Source organism: Ammospiza caudacuta, chromosome Z, assembly GCF_027887145.1.
Source record: "Ammospiza caudacuta isolate bAmmCau1 chromosome Z, bAmmCau1.pri, whole genome shotgun sequence".
In the NCBI taxonomy this organism is placed as follows: Eukaryota; Metazoa; Chordata; class Aves; order Passeriformes; family Passerellidae; genus Ammospiza; species Ammospiza caudacuta.
The window spans coordinates 33,526,317-33,544,784 of record NC_080632.1 but is presented as its reverse complement, the minus strand read 5'-3'; positions in this window follow the sequence as shown (position 1 = coordinate 33,544,784).

Genomic DNA, 18,468 nt, shown 5'->3' with positions numbered 1-18,468 from the left:
ATGAAGCATGTCTTCCTAGAAACTATTCTTAGGACGTGAAAAATAAGGAGGTCCTTGATGACAGTGAACATGGCTTCACTAAAAGCAAATTGTACCTAAGAAGGGTGGTGGCCCTCCATGGTGGGGTTACAGTGTTGGTGGATAAGAAAAAAACAACTGGCACCATGGCACCATTTACTTGGAGTTCTGCAAAGCATTTTACAATTTCCCACACAACCTCTTTATCTCTAAACTGAAGAGACATGGGTTTGGCAGGGGGACCACTTGTTGGATAAGGAATTGGCTGGATGACCACACTCAAAGAGTTGGGGTCAATGGCTCAATGTCCAAGTGCAGGGCAGTGGTGAGTGGTGTCCTCGGGGGCTGGTATTGGGAGCAGAGCTGTTTAACAGCTTTGTTGGTGTCAGACACCATGGGATGGAGTGCACCCTCAGCAGCTGTGCTGAAAATGCCAAAGTGTGTGGTGTCAATGTGCTGGAGGGCAGGGATGGCATCCAGTGGGACTGTGACAGGCTTGAGACAGGGACCCATGTGAAACTCATGAAGTTCAATGAGGCCAAGAGAAAGGTCAGGGCAATCCCAAGCACTCATACATGAGTAATCCAGTGGAGGAGTAGTTACCATGGCTCAGTTTAACATTTGCGTCTAATATCAAGAAATGTCCTTTAATACTTACCTGTTCTCTTTGTGCAGATTTAAGCTGTGGTATTATGCTAATGTACATAAGTAGCATCTTCTCCTTGCAAGCAAAAAAAGCCCAAAGCCACCGCAACCAACTTTGAAGAAATTCTTAGTAGTTTTAAAATTCCATGACTTTGGTCAAAGGACTGAGAAACCAGGTATTAAGGATTTCAGGCCTGTCAGAAGCTTCTTCCAATAAGAGGGCTTCTGTCATTCACAGTTGGGCACGTTCAAGTTTTCCTGCATTACTTACCTTCATGCTGACAGCTTGAGTGTCTCAGGGGACTGTGGGATTTTCTTTCCCCTTTTTTTCCTTTCAAAGTGTTTTGAGTGTCAGAGGGAGCTGAGGAGCAATGTGAAGGAATGAGAATGAAATGGGTTTTTTGGTGTTTCAACTACTGTCTATTAAATTTCAAACAAAATATTGGCAATTTGTTAAGCTTTTCCTGCCTAACTAATATTTAAAAGCATTCAATTAAGGCTGTATAATGTGTTCAATGAGTTAAACCACCCCATGATATTAGAAAAATATTACATATATAAATAAAATACATCAAAGCATTAAAAAGCTATTACACACTCTGAACATAAAATGGCAGAGTAATGATGGATCCTGCCATGCAGCAAACATATTCAAAAATATTATCTTCCTGGTAATGAAATGCCATCCGTTTCATTTTAAGCTAAATACATTAGACATATCAGTGGAGTCTGTGCTGACACAGCAGCGAGTTGAAATTGAAAATCTGAAATTATATATATGATTGGACACAGTGTTAAAGTAATTTATAGGAAAAACCACAAATGTGCTGGGTCTGCACCTTTTCGTGAACTCATTTTAGAGAATCAGATAGAGGAAAACTCTACCATTTCTAATGTGCAGTAGAATGGCAGCTCGCCAGGACCCCAATATATTCACTATGAGGGGCAGAAAGGAGAGAAAGAAAGAAAGAGGCTAGTGAGACTTGATTCAAATTACAACAATTCTGCATAAGCCATCAAGAAAATGGCATTCGTTTTCATTGCTCTGACCTAATATGATATAGCAGCTGTAGGAACTATATTAGCTATCAAGACAAGAGGGAGATAACGGGGAAACATTTAGAGAGGAACATCAGGATAAGGCTAATTTCAGCTCAGCTGCAGATGCTTTGCATGCTTTGCCATGGAGAGCAAAGTGGCAGCAGGAATCATTATGACAATCATCTGATACTCAAAGTTTAGGCTGAATTCAGTTTCTGCTGACTGGAATGGAGCCTCGATTATTACAAACACACACACACACACACGCACACGCACACCCACCCACACACACACACACACACCCACACACACACCTCTCCCCTTGACACACACTGACAATTTTCCCCTCTCTCATAAGTCTTCCAGTTTTCCTGGCTGTCTTGTCTTCAGTCAGCTAAAGAAAACCAACAGAACTACAAGCATCAGAAAAGCTTTGTTCTTGGAACAGTTCTCTAAGAACTTACTTTCAGATATCTTTCACCCCATTTCCTGTACTTCTTTCTGGAATTCAGAATGCTTTTCATTTGGTCTGGGAAAAAAATTGAAGAAAGAGACAGTAATCTGCTATTAATGTATGGATTCAGTCCTTGCATTACAGTTATAGTTGTCAATGTGATGATTTAGAGCTTTATATTTATTTATTGCTTATTAATCAGATATAAGGTAATTGGTGTGATGCAAAATATAGACAGATGTTTTCACAGAGCACTTGCTAAGCAGATCAGACACACAAGTTATTTTGGGATTTTATGTTAATATCTTGCTTTATCTCCAACAAATATACTAGATTTTTCTGATTTTTAAGAGCACCGTTGTTCTGATTAGGCTTTGGGTGACCTAGTTGAGGCCTTCCATTACCTGAAGGGAGTCTGCAGGAAAAACTGATCAAGACACTTTCCAAAGACTTGTAGAGACAGGACAGGGAGAATGACTTCAAACTGAAAGTGAGCAGATTTAGATTACAGGTTAGGAGAAACTTCTTCAGTGTAAGAGTAGTGAGGCACTGGAATGGGTTGCCCAGAGAAGCTGTGGATGCCCCATCCCTGAAAGTGTTCAGGGCCAGGCTGGACAGTGTTTGGAGCAGCTGGGTCTAGTCAAAAATGTCCCTGTCCACGGCAAAAGGTTTGGAGATAGCTGGCCTCTAAGTTTCCTGTCAATCCAAACCTTCCATGATTCTGTAGATCTATGATTTTCTTCAGAGATCACATCATTCAGAAAACATGAAAATAAGTGATGCCTGGGTCTTTCAAATGTGTTTCACAGTTTGAGTGCACCATTGCACTTCTGAACAGCAGTAAAAAAGTTCTTAACTTTGACAGCAACTTATAAACAGCTTATCTTTACTCTGGATGGATGCTGCTTGTTTCTAATGCCTGTGAATGTTATCTTCTAATATTTTTGTTATCTGGATATTATAAAGAGGGTTTTGTGTTGTTGATGGAACATCTGTAATGTTTGTAGAAGCTACCCACTACAGAAACTGGTAAATCATATTCTGCCCATCTGAAAGCTGTGTCTGAGTCTTTATTGTACTTAGGGAAAGAAGATTGTACATTGCTATTGTGTTTTTTACCACCTTGCCCTCATTCATAGTTCTTTGATGTTAGGCAAATCCATTTTGTTCTGGGCAAGTCAGAGAAGATCTACCATATCACCCTTCTGGAAGCTCCAGAATAATCCAGAAATAGTCTGTAACATATTTGTCCCTTAGCTATAAATCAGATTCTGCTTCACAGCTCCGGTCTGATGACTTCATTTCTAGTTCCACATTGTATCAGGCTTCCTCTTCACACTGTTGGGACATGAATTTCAATCCCCAGAGGTTTTCACTCATGCTAGATCCCAGAGGGACATTTCTAGTTTGAATTTGGGATCTTTAGAGATCTACTTTAGAGTCTTCCTGTGCACTTCCTTTCAATCTTCTCAAGGAAGATACCACAGCACTGCTCCTTTTAGAAGCCCCTCTGATAATGATATAATAAGAAGAAGATAACTTCATCTTAAAAGGCTTATTCTCTAGCTTTCTTGGTTTTTTAATTTGTTTGTTTGTTTGTTTGTTTGTTTGTCCCATGTAAAAATGAATTCTCCAAAGGGGAAATTTTTGAGTATGACTCTCTACCTTGGGTATTTTTGCTAAGCCTTCAGAAGGGCTGATGTTGACTGGAGCCTTTTCCTAATTTCACAAGGCTGCTTTGTGGGCAGTTCTCTCCTGAAGAAGCTATGAAATAGAAGCAGGATACATAAATGAAGCTAGCATATATCTCAGAGCTGCAGTGTAGGACAACATGTCAGCACTCCCCTGTTTATGTTTCTATTACTGCTACTGACAAAAATAGTTCCTTTGCTTCATTCCCTTGCGTATCATTGTCAGTCCTAAAGGTATTTTGAAATGAGATATTCAAAGAACAAGAAGGAATTTTGTCTAGCTCAATTGATTCTGATTATCTTTTTCCCAGAATATTTAAGAAATGTGAGGACTCCTACTCACTGCTACATTTGCATTATTCAGTGTTCATGATAGTAAAATGAGGGCCATTGCTTTCAGCATTTCACCTGGTCTCCATCACTGAAAAGCTTTCTGGATACGCCATCTGATACTTGTAGGAAGAAGCACTGTAAACACAGTGTTTCACCCTGGTAATTACTTACTAAACAGAATTATTTCAGTACAACTGATGTTCAAGGAAATCAATGATGTCCTTGCATCTTATAGATACAAATCCACCAGCCCATATGTAGGTTTTAAAATGCTGATTACAGATTTGCATCTATAAGATGCAAGGACACAACCAGGAATTTTTGCTCTTTAGGGATCATTGAATGGGTTTTCTGCTGGGAAATGGGAGGTCTCTTATTCTCTCTGTCAGCCTGGTGATGGGTCATGATTTTTTTGTTTGTTCTGCTACTATTATTATGTTTCACATGTGATTTGTCCTGCAGGCTTAAAGGGAAGTATGGTACTTCGCGAACAATGAATTCATTCACTGTGGTGTAAAACTGAAGTAACATTGTTTTAACAGTCAGGGATCTTACCAAAATACAGCTCAAAGCAGTACAATGAGTAGGGATGATGACTCACAAAATTAGATGTTTTGGCAAATTAGTTAGCAACTTACAGAACTGACATCACTAGTCCTCAATGGGAGGTCAGCAACCCTATGAATAGTGAAGTAGAAATGTGCTGAGATGGTCGACTGCAATCCCACAGTAGGGTATTATCAGGCAAGGAACAGAGAGCATCCCTGATGAGATGTCTAGATAGACTTACTCCCTGATAACCATTATTAGCTCAGTACCTGTCTTTTATTAAATAAATGTTTCATTGGATACTACTTTCTTTAATTACACCATAACTGGCAAAGTTATTCAGATTGCAGACAATTGACAGATGTTTTTGAGAATGATGCTAAACTGTACTAAATTAATCTTGTAAGTGTGCCAAAAGTAATTTTATGTCTGAAGATAAAATAAGAAAGCTAGAAAGTAATTTGGACATCCTAAAACAACCACATACATTTGAGAATTGGAACAAGTTTTCAATTTTATATCTTCTCCTGAGATTTGTTTTTGATGTCCAGGCATGATTTCAGAGGACATATTTAGAGCCTCCGCCAAAATTGGGCCAGATCCTTATCTCCACTATACTGTCATAAACCTGGACTGCCTTGTTGATTTCAAGGAAGTTACTGCAGATTCACATCAGTGTGCGTAGCTCAGAATATCAGAGCTCTAGTGGTATGGATAGTATTCCATTTAGATAAAAGTGTCATCACAAGGTTGGGTAACTTTCTTGTTGTAAATCAGAATATTTGTGCTATTTGCTAATTAGTATTTCTCCTTATAAGGGGTGGTTATGTTACTAGTGCTGCACTATCTACACATGTTTGTTGCAATTTTGCTCTCAGTTTTACTGGGGATGCTCTCAGGTAACTCCATTCATATTGGACCAACTTTTGCCTTAAATCTGAACATGAGATCAGAGATTAGCCAAGCTAATTATTGTTATTATTAACAGAGTTGGTTATTGTTAGTATAAGAATAATTATTAACAGTTTCAAGATAACAAAAATGAGCACAGACTTTGCCCTCCATAAATGTGACAGCTGGAATGATAGGCAAGCCCCTACATCCATGGGACAGACTGCCTTTTCTCACAGACAGCTATCACCAAACAGAAATACAGTTATCTATTTACAACTTTCCTGTATTTTCCTTCAAAACTTCTTCTCATATGCTTGGTACTTCAAATTCTGACACTTAGGCAGTAAATGAGATAGACAATCTTCCATAGCAAGATTTAGACAGCGGCAAGTCCCTCTCCTAAAGGTGTAGTAATAGAAACAGGAATAGGGATTAGGATTGTTAATCTGGTTGTAATGGGGGTTACACAGCAAAGGACAAAAAACAAAAAAAAACAGGTGGTTCTCTTTATCTGGAAGTATGCAGCATGAAAATCCATGTGGTTTTTTTTGTTTTACTCCTGAGCTGGTGCTCTAGAAAAATTATTCCAGTTCTTTGTCCCATTTAATATGCAGCAGAAATCCCAAATGTCTTGTCTAGAAATATCTTGTCTGATAAGAAGAGGGTGTTTTTCTGCAAATAAATGAATAGAATTACCATGAACAAACCCAAATGTCTTCAGTGACAAATCTAGATAAAGATGTGATATAGGGCTTTCCCCATGTTTTATGGCAATTTGCATCATTTATGGCAGACCCATAATGATGCAAGTAGCCATCAAGTAGGATATTTCAGGCCATTGAAATATCATAAAACTGCAGGAGAAATAAATTTTTATCCCAGGGCTTTGTACTCAAATGGCTGTTGTGAGGAATGAACGTAAACCAGTCACAATGGTTCCACAAGTTTCCTGGGCACCATGCCAGCCAGAAATTATTTCATTACAGTAATTCTTTGTTGCTGCCAAAAAAGTAGACAAAAGACAAGCTCGTGTATTACATTGATCAGAGTGAATTAAAAAGCTTATATGATCTGGGATTTAAAAAGAGTGAGAAAAGGAGAGAGAAAATAAGAATGATATGATTGAACACAGAACTACCATTTTGTAATTTTTTGTTATTACTTGTTTTCTGATTTCAGTAAGACTTTAAAACTGTTTTATCAAGGTCTGAAATGAATGTATTTGACCAACTGAGAGAACAGATTCTTGAGCCTTTTTCACAAAATAAACGTTTGACACTTATTTGTAAGAATCAAGTTTGACTCTACACTATAATTTCTGACTTTATCAACGTATATTTCTTCTACTCATTATGCATTTCAAATGTAATTTAAAATTTATATGAATTACAATTTATTATAATTAATTTTTTAATGTTTATTTTTATTGTAATCAAAAATGGATAGGTTTGGTATCAAATATGATCAAATATATCTATTTAGGCTGAGAAGGCCTATTCCCTTCCCTTCCCTTCCCTTCCCTTCCCTTCCCTTCCCTTCCCTTCCCTTCCCTTCCCTTCCCTTCCCTTCCCTTCCCTTCCCTTCCCTTCCCTTCCCTTCCCTTCCCTTCCCTTCCCTTCCCTTCCCTTCCCTTCCCTTCCCTTCCCTTCCCTTCCCTTCCCTTCCCTTCCCTTCCCTTCCCTTCCCTTCCCTTCCCTTCCCTTCCCTTCCCTTCCCTTCCCTTCCCTTCCCTTCCCTTCCCTTCCCTTCCCTTCCCTTCCCTTCCCTTCCCTTCCCTTCCCTTCCCTTCCCTTCCCTTCCCTTCCCTTCCCTTCCCTTCCCTTCCCTTCCCTTCCCTTCCCTTCCCTTCCCTTCCCTTCCCTTCCCTTCCCTTCCCTTCCCTTCCCTTCCCTTCCCTTCCCTTCCCTTCCCTTCCCTTCCCTTCCCTTCCCTTCCCTTCCCTTCCCTTCCCTTCCCTTCCCTTCCCTTCCCTTCCCTTCCCTTCCCTTCCCTTCCCTTCCCTTCCCTTCCCTTCCCTTCCCTTCCCTTCCCTTCCCTTCCCTTCCCTTCCCTTCCCTTCCCTTCCCTTCCCTTCCCTTCCCTTCCCTTCCCTTCCCTTCCCTTCCCTTCCCTTCCCTTCCCTTCCCTTCCCTTCCCTTCCCTTCCCTGTTCTTCTTCACCTAGGAGCCTGATCCTTTTGTTAGGTGTTAGGTGTCCTCTGCTCCAGGCAAAACTGGCAGATATCATATAGTTCTCTTAGCTGGTTTTAAATTTTGCGGAGAAGGTAGTTTGGTTGCTTCATTAACTGCTTAGGAGCCTTTCATCTTTTACAAATCATCGGTACCTTTTACATGAACAGACATATGTGGTTATAGCCATATGAACTAAATCACATTATTCCTTCCTGTGTCCTCCAGAGCCCCCATGTTCTACAAGAATATAAAGTCTGTGTATTTTGGTACCCATTTATTTGAAGTTATTCAAAAGTCCTCTACACATGGTCTTGGGAAACTGACCATGAAGTCTGGCTTGAGCAAGGTGGTGACCCAGCTGATCTCCAGACATCCCTTCCAATCTCAGCCATTCTGGGATTATGCAGTTTTAATATTTGTTCATCATGAACCTGCCTCAAAGATGGTTAACAGAATGGTTCCATAAGTGGGAAAGCACATAAATAGCAAGCAGTGGTAAGAGTGGAGTGACAGATCTTGGAGCAGGCCGGCCATCCTGTCAGCTTGTGCGTGACTCATATATACTAAGTGTTTGAAACAAATGTATTTCTGGAACATTCAGCTCTCTGCTGACTGATAATTATCTGTTGTTTTCAGCTGTGAAAAATAGAGAGTGTGAAAAGTCCAGAGTTCCCCATGCACTGAGATGCTGCCTCCTAATTAGGTCTTGGCTCTGGTGCATGTAATGGTCAATGGATGAAGCCGGCAGAGCAAGAATGCACAATGTAGACATTATGGGGCAATATGTGGGGTTACCCAGCCTTACTAAGCCTCATTTTCCCTTCCCAGGTACAGAACTGGCTTTCTCTACAGCACACCAGGCTAAGAAATTCCTGTGCTGCCCAGGTAACTGGGAAACCTTGAGAATTTTGAAGTGCCTTGGAGGTGGCAGGGGTCTGGCTGCTGTTCTTGCAGCACAGGAGGACACTGCAGTCCTGCAGGGCTGAGGAGCCTGAAAACCAGCAGAGTACTACTACAGAGTTCCAAATGGCTAAACCATGAAGCTAAGCACAGCCTGTCCAACAAGATCTGTGGCAGGGATATGAACCCAAGCCTATGAAGTACTTGGGAAGGTCAGCTCAGAAAGCGCATAAGCAGAAAATGTTGTTGAAACGTCTTCCTTTTCCTGAAAAAATATATTTTAAAAAAGGAAGAAAAGTGAAAAAATCTAATATAAAAATACTTTCTTGTCTGTGATTTTTAAAAGCAAAACTGCCATTAAAGAGTAACAAAAAGAATCTAGTGTAGTTTCTTTGGAAAATAACATTTATAAGCAAAATTTTAACATTTATATCTTCAGCTTAAATGCACTCACAAAAGGAGTTTAAAATAATTTTATTTTCACTCTTTCATAATGTATAAGTACTCTGTCTATTTATTTACTTATTTATTTTTATTTATGAGCATGCTTTTAACCTTATCTTTTTGAAATTATCACAGATTTTTTTTTCTTTCAGATTACATGAAAGTTTGAAAGGGCCTTTGTAAAGGTTTTGTATTCTTCACAAGAATGCTTCCATTTCATGGGATATCTGAGATGGCTTGGTTTTTACTATCAAAAGAAGAATTGAATTATAGACATAAAATTGTCATATTTATAAATGAACACAGTTTTTTTTCCTTCAGTAGAATTACATGCTGGAGGCTATTATAAAAGCAAAAATTTTAGAGAAGTTAAGAAACTTTAGATACAAACCAAACCCCATCATCCATTAGAGAAATATAATTGAATTTTCATATGTATGTCATATATTGCCTTATTTCATTAGAAAAAGCCGGAGCAGTTCACAAACTATAGTGACAAGGAGGCAAATGAAAGGCAGTTTTCTGTAATTCTATAGAGTCTTGTATTTTGTCCTGTAACAATGGCTATTACTTCTGTAAAAACCTCTTTCCAGATAAGATGCAGACTACTAGGAACTTATTAGGGCTGTTCCACATTGCATCCTCCCTATATGCTTCCTTGTAATTTTTTTTCTGTGAGAATAAGTTTCTTTGACTTGTGATGGTAGTAACAAGGATTCAATTTTTTATTTAATCACATTAATTATGTTCAAGGCTGTACAATTTCAAACTGCTTTTTCACATTTTCATTTTCTTGTGTTGTACTTGTGTATGTATAGTCATCTCTGTTCTTAAGTGTTAGAGATTTCAAACACTACCTAGGCATTTGTTTTTGTGTCTTACTCAGGACCAGTAGTATCTTGTCTATCATTAAATTCAGTTTAAATGACCAGCAAGTGCAAATTGAAGAAAAATCAGGGTAGTCCCCTTTCTCATGCTGGTGCATGCAGTTTCCTGTTTCTGACAAAAAGTGTCATGGTCTCCTTAAAGCACATTCTTATTCTGGACAGCCTTATATATGTTATTATTTTGTTATTTGTCTTTTCATCATTGTTATTCCTTCATAAACCCCATCATGATACAGGGTTTCAACTGTATTTTCAGAATATGTAACTTCAAACCTCTTCAATTAATCAATATTTTAAGACATCCTGAATTGCTTTATCAGACACATTCAATGTTTATGGACTTCTCAGGCAGAGGGCAAATTGGTCAAGTAGAGAGACAAGAATGAAAAAATTCATTCACACAGCAAGAAGAAATACTCTACCTAAGACCTACCTCCTCTATCTTGTAGACCTGCAGTGAGGGAAATTATTTCAAGAGTGAGAGATGACCTTTGGAATCCAATTTAAGACCAGAAAAGGAGTCAAAATAGGAGAAGAGTATGGAAGAAATTACTCTTTATTATTGTCTGTAATAGTAAATTAAACGTCTGTTACATATTAAATCTTGATTGTAATTTGTCCTTTTCTTTTGTTAGTGATAGCAAGTTAATGTAATAAAAATGGAGAAAAGCAAGGCAGGAGATATCATGACTATCCCTGCAGACCAAACTTCTCGTTTCGAGTCACAGTATGAGCCAATCCAGAAGGGAAACCTGGATCCAGGATTGCCAGTGCCCACGGGTCTGGTCTAGTAACTCTTTTTTCTTGGGTGATGGAGCGCGTCCAGCCAGCGCACAAGTGCAACAAGACACCAGAGGAGTGCATGCAGCTGGCATTCCTTCATCCTTTCCTGAACAACATTTAGAAGGAAGCAATAAAATATTTATGGCATGTGAGCTTTCTTACTGGGACTTCTGGGTTTTTCTGAACCCAATAATCTGTTGACAAAAGGAATCTCTGCTAAAGGCATTCCTTATTTCAAATAATCACAGATCTGGCTGAGATCTCTCTTTCTAAGAGCTCACCTTTTCCTCTTACATGCAGAGTTCTGAGGGATACAAACAGAGTAAATGTTAGTTAGGAGAAATGTAATATGCCTAAAGACATAAAACACATCCTTGTACTGTGTTCCTGAAATACCATGGTTCAGCAGTATTTTTCAATCTGCATGGAATAAACCATGCAAAATTCATGGTGGCCTGCATTTTGAACTAAGGGTTTATCTTTCTTTTAATTTAACTGAGATTCTCTCATTTGTGTCCTTTAGTTTCAAATACAGGATCTTTGTTTTCATTTCCATGTTCTTAACCCTACTTTATTGAGTGAAGTAATGTCTCAGTGTACTTCTAAGCAAGAGTCCAGAATAATATTTAACAATTTAATAATTCTGCATTTATTTGTTACAAACATTTTTATTCTTTGGTAAATCCCAGAGGTCACAACTGAAATCAGGGCCAAATTTTATTTAACGCTGTGCAGGTTTTAAAGGCTATCTCTGCTTGGAAGAACTTACTGTTTTCATGGATATGAATTCAGAGTTAACTTCTAAAGCTGATCCTCTAGACTGGGCAGAGGAGACATAAATTGTTGATGTCCTGATGCTGTTGTGGCAGTACATTGTCTATGCTCAGGTTTCATTTATAAGAAAACTTATTTTCTGCTTCTACAACCCCATATTTCTGTATATAGGGACATTTTTTGGGTAATTGTGTGGAAGATGTAAACAATTTTGACCCTTGATTTGTGCAGAGGCCTCTCTGGACTAAAGTAATATTGCTCTTATGGCATGGTATAGTATCGGAGTATAACAATATTTAACATTCAATAATGTACCAAACCATATTTAGCATTCAGGTAATCTTTTATTTTCTGTCAGAGTTTGTGACTCTTAAAATTAAAATAGCTCTCACAATGATAGTTTGGCTATTATTATTATTATTATTAATTACTGTTTTATACCTCTATTATTTCACAGAATTCACAATGGCTTACTGCATCACTGTGACAGTTTTACAAGCAAAGGTGCTTACTTGTCTATTACTTGCATTCTGTTAAATATTTCTTATTCCTTCAGACTGTGCTACAAGGACCATTTCACTGTCCCCTTTGGCTTCTGCATCTTGCTTTCAGTATGAACAGACAGGTAATAACCATTCAGCGGGGCCATTACCTCTTCTAAAGGCTATTATCAAAATTGTCATTATACATAATGGAGATTATTACAGGCAACTTGAGATTTTTAGATACATCACTACAATAATAGGTGGCCCTTTTTAGACTTACATATTGGTGGGAATAATAGTAGGGTACAAAACACATGGCAAATGTTGCGTTTTATCAAAACTTTTTTAGTTTTTAATGTCTTTTCTTCTGAATTCTTGTGATATTTACAAAACAACTGTGAACACCATCTGTTGGGAAATTTATCAAACTGTAAGTGTAGCAATGAAGAGTTAAAAGTTTAGAAGGCAGGTGAGGTATATTTGCCTCTTAAAAAGCTACGAATTTATGAGAAAAAAAGGAGAAATATTATAATACAACAGTTTTCCATATGGGTGTACAAGTACCAAAACAACAAACCCTCTATTTTTAGACAATCTCAAGCTGATCCCTGATAGAAACAGAGACAATATGAAACCACTACTTTTCTTTATACAGTAGTATTTGTTTTATATTTATCATATTTTTTTCATTCCAAGATTGAAAACCAAAATCTTAGCTGATCCAAGGACTATCTGCAGAGGACTCAAACCTTGACCTCGAAGAGAGATGTCTTTTCATTCCTGTGACTTTCACTTACTATCCACATCAGTTACAAGCATATTGTTTACAACACTACTTCCGTGTAATCTGACCTACTGCAAAGAGAAATGCCAAACAAACCAGACAGGGTTCATTTCTTGGGTTTGGCATAAATTTTCCAGATAAATAGGCTGGGCGGTGAGCGTGAAGAGGTGGTGATCTTTTTTTCCGGAGGATACCGGCATGATATTTATACCCATCCTGTGAAACTTTCTGTGTTAGCAGGTGTTATGAGTAGAAAAAGCAGCCCATTTTTTAAAAAGGTTGTAGAGCTAACAGGTTGGGCCAGTTGCTGCCAGGGTGGAGTTTTAAATGTTTGTTATTGTCATCACCGGTTGTTTTCATTAACTACCTGTCGTTGATGGTTAGGAATTCCCCTTTTGTCGAGGGGCGCCCTGCTGCTTCCTGCAGGATGGCACCCAGAAGGTGAAAGGACATCCACTCGACATGCAAACGGCCTCGGAACCAGCATGCAATGGGAGAAGCCCCTCACCAAACCTAGCCAAAAACCCCTAAAACAATGAGCCAACACAAAATTGATGAATCAAAGTGATGACTAGACGCGAGGACCAGAATGCAGTATCTGCCAAGGCCTTTTTACCCCTCACTCTAATCTGAAGATGCCAGCTAGACAGAGGACCTTGAATATTGAACTAAAAAGGAAGAGATCATCCGATGCTCTTGTGCGGGCGGGGTCTTCAGCTCTGCCCGCAGATCAGTGGACAATGCTGCGCTCTTTCTCCTTCTCCGAGTCATTCCTGGGAGCAGTAGTGGCTTGAGCGTGGACCCGCTGGTTCTCCCCCACCTGAGCTGATAATTTTTAATAAAGGTATTCAAAAGGAGAAAGGTCTCCTGCCCGTGTTTATTTCAGCAGGCACAGCTCTGGTGTGCCAGATTTATTTGTAACTATGTCTCTGTTCCTCTCAGTTCTACCCAATCTTTAAATCACAGTTCAAAGTAATCCTGTGCTAATATGAACTGTGTTGATATGGGATTTTTATGAGAATTTTCCTTGTCTTGATTATCCCTGCTTCATGTTGATTATGTGCCTTTCTCTTAAAGAGCATTCTCTCTTTCTTTTAGGTTATATGCTTTGCCTACTCTGCTTCTGATAATGGCATTTTTATCATTTGAAGGAAGTTCCCCATTGCATTTCTCATCTCACAGACTTTGTATTGCTGAAATGTTGCATCTTTGTCTAAGTCTCACTCTGTCTTTCTGACACAGCCTTGGCAAAAAAGAGAGCACTGACCTTTGAAATGTGCATGAGCAGGCAGTGGCAGAAGAATTTAGGCAATAAGAGCTGCAGCCAAAAAGGTGATCAAAAGACATATTCTGTCTTACAGTATGTTTTACATCTGTTTAACAGTGGAGGCATTTTTTCATCCCTTTAATGCCCAGCTTATATAGCCCAGTAGAATTTCCTAGGCTTTCAGTAGCCAAACAGAAAATTATGAGAATTATGGCTTGCAGAGGGGCAGAAACAAGGACTCCTGACATAAATTTTGCTTTTGTTACTTGTGTGGTTCACCTGCACAAGAGCAAGACTCTTCTGAGCAATGACACCCTCTATGCCACCCTGCGACTCACTTGTTACAATAAGGTTTTTAAGCATTACCATCCTCTGGTAGAACCCACAGTTCTTCCTTTTTCTTCTCAGCTGTCCTTCAGGCATCAAACACATGATGATTGTTGAGGACCTGTGATGTTAGTAAGTTAGTGTGCCAAATGGCAGCAATTGACCAAAAAGAGCTGTTTGGCTAAAAATACCACTGAAAACAGAAGTCTGAAGACAATTGGAAAACATTTCTGTTTTGGGATTGGTCGCTTTAAATCACTGGAATCTGTGATTCGCCAGACAAGATGATAGCATGTGCCAAGAATAATATTGCAGTCATATAATATTATTATTGGTTATGAATTCATACTTCCCCCCCGCCCCCCGGATGTGTAGGTGTCAGATATGACAGATTTTGAGCCTCATTCATATCTAGCGCTGAGGAATTCTCTCTGCAAGAAAGCAATGACATAAAACATGTATAAAATTCAACTGACTGTTCTCTGAGACCTCTGCTTGTGGGTACAGGGAATGAAGTTGTTGTGATGGCTTGGAAGTAATTTACTATCCTAAAATGCAAAACCTTTTGACATAAACAAGGACTTGGTCTGGGTGTGCGGTTTCTTTCAAGTGAAAATGTTATTGTGAAAAATTAGCAATACCTGTGCTGATTTAGACTACCCGAGAGGGATTTCCATGCTTAAAATCACATCCAGGAACCAGTTGTGCTACTGCTATGTCACTTCTTTGCCTTATTTACAGCAGGAAAATGGGTGAGTGGAACAGGAAGAATTATAGGCGGTTTCTTGATAATGTTAACATTAAAGTGAGACCTTTTTTACTGGTGCCAGAGCCTCTGAGGGATTTAACTGCATGAAATCCAGGAATTGTCACTTCATTTGGCACTGTCATTTCTACAGTGGCTTGTAGGATTTTTTTAAAGAGAGAAAAGAAATGTATAACGGGAAGGGAATTTAAGTAGAAAAACATTATTATTATTATTATTTTTTTTTTTCTAATTTTACCTATTCAATTGATTTGCCAGTTTGGGTCTGCAGGAAAAAGCATTTAACTGGTTGAACTGCCAAGTCCCACTGCCCCTTATACAGTGGTTAAGTTAGGAGCTGTAAATGCTTAGCAATATGTGAATTAGTTTAATGGTTTGTAGCGTCTTGTGACTCTGAGGGAACAAAAGTGGAGGGGGGAGAAGGGGGGAGGGAGGAAATGGAAAGGGGGAGAGAGAGAGGGAGAGAGAAAGAGAAAGCCTGCCAGCTATTTGTGAAGTAAATGTTCCCATTTCTTTTAAAACACAATAGCAAGTGTAATTTTGTCACATGCATCTGTTGCTATCACCTCTCACTTTGTGCTGAAGTGCTCACCAGAGCATTTACAGAAGTGATTCTTCCTCCCACCCCTGACATCTGCCACCAAAAATGCTGCATTATTCATCAGCGTGCTAATGGCAGGTGATGAGATCTTTTCACGCTACATCCCTCTCAGTAGGTGTTTATTACTCTGTTCACCAGCAGCCCTGCTATTACTGCGGGGCCAGAAGAACTCTACATACTCGCTTGACAGGTAATGGGAAACGTGCTCTGCTCACTTGGCTCACAAGTGCAGATGAAGGTTATTACTAGGGCAGCTGCAATATCGTGGGTGCAAAGAAGACGGTCACTTTAAGTGAACAGCTTAATTCTGGAAATCCATACAAATCATGTCAGCACCGTGATAATCCATCTTCTTTACCTTCTATCATTTCAGCAGTCATCACACTGTAATAATTTTCTCCTGGTTCACCTGTGGTCTCTATGAATAACAGAGTGGGGTAAAAAAAAAAGAAAAGAAAAGAAGATGAGTTTGGCTCAGTGTCTGGTGATCACAGTGGTGAGGAATTTATCTCTGTCTAGTAGTAAGATGCTGTCGTGTGTGTGTGTGTGTGCACAAAGGTTTGTGTCTTGTGGAGGGGAGAACCTTGCAAGCAGCACTGAATGTGTTTAATATTATAAAAAAACCTGACAAGAAAGGCAAGCCTCTGCTGATTTATTTGAAGCCTTGTGACAAAAATTACAGAAAATAAACATTCGAGAACACCATGAAAATTGAAGGAGGAGAAATTATTTTTACTCCAGAGAACTCAGTTCACAAATAAGCCTTCCCCAGTTGTCTTGCTTCTAGGTTTCTCACTTAGACACATCATGCTGTCTTGAGCAATCCATAAAAAAGCTCAACCCACACGAGGAATAGGCAAACTTTTTCATAATTTAAAGGTACAACTTCAATTTCATTTAAGGGGCAGAATTTTCTCAATCTAATGTTTTCTTTACTAAAACAAAAGGTGTGCTGGATCTGCAGAAGGGTGCTGTAAGGCATTGTGTTTTTGGAATGTATCCTACCAAAAATGTAAACTAGGGAGATTTAGAGACAGGCATGATTTGCTCCATTTTTATAAGTGTTGCAACTGCTGAACTGCATCTGTTTCCATATTACTACAGCCTAAAGTAACTAAAACCAGAACGGTGAAGGAATGATTTTTTTTTCTTTTTGGTCAGACTTTGGTCAGGTCTCTAAAGTCCTGTTTTTTATTTCCATGTAATAACCATGGAGTTGCTTGTTATGCCTGGCAGAGGAGAAATATCTTTTAGGGAGACAACTAAAAGCAGAGAAAAAAATCCCCTCATTTCAGGTATCTGTTCTGTTTTCAATATATCTGCTTTTTTAGCAAGACCATTCATTTTTATCTGTTGACTTTCTGTATCAGTCCAGCCTGTCAAACTTTTAGATGGTTGTTATAGGCTAACACATGTATTACTTGCACATTTAAAAGTATGACAGTCTGGAGACAAAAGGGAAAAGTGATGCACAGAACAGGACTTGCTAGAGTCACTAATAGTTACCTACAGAAGTAACTGGGGTGGAGGCAAATGGAGTAGTCTTGGGACAGACAAGATCTCATCCATAGGAGTTTGCTTTCACCTCTGACTGAGGAGTGCCTTGTGCTGGGGAGGGAAGGCGGTGAGTGGCTGGCTGTGCTTGGGGAACCAGAGCTGCAGAATGTTAATCCTTGGCTGGAGTTTAGGCAGGGAAAACAGAGAAGATTCCAGGAATGCAAAGCATTTTCTGTGGAAATAGTTAGCTTTCCTTACTTATAGTAAAATGCTGATTTCATTAAGGTATTGCTCCTCGTTTCAGTGGTGATAAAAACATGAGCTGCAGCTTATTGCTGACTGTAATTTCTGTGCATGGATTTTTTCTTATGTAGATGAAGGTTTTAGTAAGATGGTGGCAGACTGAGTTTGGAAGAGATATCATTCTCCAAAGATTTAATAGGAATTCGGTTCATAACAGGATGACAACATGGATGTATTTGCCGTAATTGGGAATTACTAACTTTGCTTTTTTTCATAATGTCTTCAAAAGAGATTTCTATGTGCAAGGAAGAGACAACATCTATCTGATGACTTTCTTGTTGCTAAACACATGTAATTTACAGTGATGTCATCATTGCCATTGAAATATAATTGTGATATAAATGCAAATCTTTGTTGGGGTTCAACAGTTGTTGGAGATTAAATTACATTTAGGAAATCACACTGCATACCTTTGATATTAATAAAACCCCAGTAAAGATCAGTGTTTGTGTTAGAAACACATCTGTGTTGCATAGTGCTGAACTTGAGAAGGAAATAGTTATCCTCTCCTTATCTTAACTTCCTCCTCAAACTAGGAAAAACCCCACTTAGGGCAAGTGAAAGCACTCTGATAATTTTCTCTAGGCACATGGAAACAGAGATAATAAATGAGTAGAACAGTAAAAGGTAAAGAAAACTCTAATATAATAAATATTAATATCATTATTGACTAAAAAGAAAACGTGACCTACAAAGAGCTATGAAAACCCACACAGAGGAACATAGGTTTTTAATTAATATAAAATCCTATTCAATTTCCACAAGGAAGGGGGTCCAGAATATTTTACCCAGTCTTGTGAAGATGACATCCAAGATCATAAGGGAAAGTTTATCATCAGTCTTACAAAATACGC